The sequence below is a fragment of the Portunus trituberculatus genome, chromosome 2 (genome assembly GCF_017591435.1).
Source record: "Portunus trituberculatus isolate SZX2019 chromosome 2, ASM1759143v1, whole genome shotgun sequence".
Classification (NCBI taxonomy): Eukaryota; Metazoa; Arthropoda; class Malacostraca; order Decapoda; family Portunidae; genus Portunus; species Portunus trituberculatus.
Genome location: NC_059256.1, coordinates 1,635,494 through 1,637,993, shown reverse-complemented (window position 1 = coordinate 1,637,993; position 2,500 = coordinate 1,635,494).

Sequence of the window (2,500 nt, the reverse complement as noted above, 5' to 3'; positions counted from 1 at the left end):
TTGTTAATCTGTCACTGGAACCTTAAAAACACCCTTAAAAACTCTTAAAACTTCAACTAGAGCCTTTTGAGCGTAGAAATGTTGTTAATCTGTCACTGGAACCTTAAAAATATCCTTAAAATGCCCAAAATACCCTTAGAATCCTCACAACTTCAACTAGAACCAGAAAATACCCTTAAAATCCTTTAGAACTTCAATAGAACCACAGAAACACCCTTAAAAACCCTTAGAACTTCCACTAGAACCACAGAAACACCCTTAAAAATTCCTCATATCAACAAGAACCACAAAAACACACTTAAAAACCCTTAGAACTTCAATAGAACCACAAAAACACCCTTAAAAACCCTTAGAACTTCAACAGAACCACAAAACACCCTTAAAAACCCTTACAACTTCAATAGAACCACAGAAACACCCTTAAAACCCTTAGAACTTCCACTAGAACCACAGAAAGACCCTTAAAACCCTTAGAACTTCAATAGAACCACAAAAACACCCTTAAAAACCCTTAGAACTTCATCTAGAACCACAAAACACCCTTAAAAACCCTTAAAACTTCAACAGAACCACAAAAACACCCTTAAAAACCCTTAGAACTCCACTAGAACCACAAAACACCCTTAAAAACCCTTAGAACTTCCACTAGAACCACAAAAACACCCTTAAAAACCTTTAGAACTTCAATAGAACCACAAAACACCCTTAAAAACCCTTAGAACTTCAACAGAACCCAAAAACACCCTTAAAAACCCTTAGAACTTCAACTAGAACCACAAAAATACCCTTAAAAATTCCTCACATCAACTAGAACCACAAAAACACCCTTAAAAACCCTTAGAACCTCAATAGAACCACAAAACACCCTTAAAACCCTTAGAACTTCAACTAGAACCACAGAAACACCCTTAAAAATTTCTCACATCAACTAGAACCACAAAACACCCTTAAAAACCCTTACAACCTCAATAGAACCACAAAAACACCCTTAAAAATTCCTCACATCAACTAGAACCACAAAAACACCCTTAAAAACCCTTAGAACTTCAACTAGAGCCCTTTGCAATGTTGATAATGGTGAAAAATGGCGAAATTTGAGGAAATACAATGGTAAAACTAATGGACAGGTTAATAAAACGAGGCATTGTGGAAAGTATTGATGTATTTTGACAATTTGAAGACATTTTATTGACAAGGCGGAGAAGGAAAAAAATGAAAGAAAATGTGAAATAAATGATACGAGCGAAGAATTGTGAAAAGGAGTGGCAGGGAGGGAGGGGGGGAGGATATGGGAGAGAGGGGGGCAGGGAGGTGAGGATATGGCAGAGGTGGGGGCAGGGGGTGAGGATATGGGAGAGAGGGTCAGGAGGGTGAGGATATGGCAGAGAGGTGGGCAGGAGGGTGAGGATATGGCAGAGGTGGGGGCAGGGGATGAGGATATGGCAGAGAGGGTGGGCAGGAGGGTGAGGATATGGCAGAGGTGGGGGCAGGGGGTGAGATATGGCAGGGTGGGGGGTGAGGATATGGGAGAGAGAGGTCAGGGGGTGAGGATATGGCAGGGAGGGGGGCGGGGTGAGGAAATCGGTGTTCTGAATGAGAGAGAGAGAGAGAGAGAGAGAGAGAGAGAGAGAGAGAGAGAGAGAGAGAGAGATCATTTAACATATGTAATTACTTTGGTCTTCTAAGTAACACTACAACACTACAGTAATGTCTATAAGTAATTTAAGTAACGAGAGTGCGTTGCTATACACGATTATTATTATTATTATTATTATTATTATTATTATTATTATTATTATTATTATTACAGATTTTTAGAGGTATATATCTTTGTTGTTACTACTACTACTACTATTACGACTATTACAACAACAACAACAACAACAATAACCACCACTACTAATACTACTACTATTACTATTACTGCTACTACTACTACTACTACAACAACAACTACCACTACTACTACTACTACTACTACTGTGAGTATATAACTTTTTGTCCACAAACGAACACACACACACACACACCCACACACACCGCGTAGTGTAGTGGTTAGCACGCTCGACTCACAATCGAGAGGGCCGTGTTCGAGCCCCAGAAAGCGGCGAGGCAAATGGGCGCGGCTCTTAATGTGTAGGGTGTGTTCACCTAGCAGTAAATAGGTACGGGGTGTAACTGGAGGGGTTGTGGCCTCGCTGTCCCGGTGTGTGGAGTGTGTTGTGGTGTGTTAATGTGTAGGGTGTGTTGAGGCAGCAGTAAATAGGTACGGGGTGTAACTGGAGGGGTTGTGGCCTCGCTGTCCCGGTGTGTGGAGTGTGTTGTGGTGTGTTAATGTGTAGGGTGTGTTGAGGCAGCAGTAAATAGGTACGGGGTGTAACTGGAGGGGTTGTGGCCTCGCTGTCCCGGTGTGTGGAGTGTGTTGTGGTGTGTTAATGTGTGGGGTGTGTTGAGGCAGCAGTAAATAGGTACGGGGTGTAACTGGAGGGGTTGTGGCCTC